The sequence below is a fragment of the Spea bombifrons genome, chromosome 1, assembly GCF_027358695.1.
Source record: "Spea bombifrons isolate aSpeBom1 chromosome 1, aSpeBom1.2.pri, whole genome shotgun sequence".
Classification (NCBI taxonomy): domain Eukaryota; kingdom Metazoa; phylum Chordata; class Amphibia; order Anura; family Pelobatidae; genus Spea; species Spea bombifrons.
Genome location: NC_071087.1, coordinates 17,833,344 through 17,833,595, shown reverse-complemented (window position 1 = coordinate 17,833,595; position 252 = coordinate 17,833,344).

The following is a 252-nucleotide window of genomic DNA, read 5'->3' as shown; positions in this document are numbered from 1 at the left end:
GAAAAAAAAAATCATGTTCTATAAAAGTGGCACTCATACCCTCAGGGAACCATCTCGAGGTAATATTTTTGGTGGTAACATGCAATAAATAGGCTACAAACCTGATAGGGATTTTTATGATGCTTTGTGTAATCCTAGTGGAGGGCCTTTGTCATCTATTTTTGTTCACAGTATGGGAATGTCGTCTAGGTGCCGTTGTCAGATTAACTTGCATGAGCTAGAGACTACCCTGAACTGAAGAGATCTAAAAAG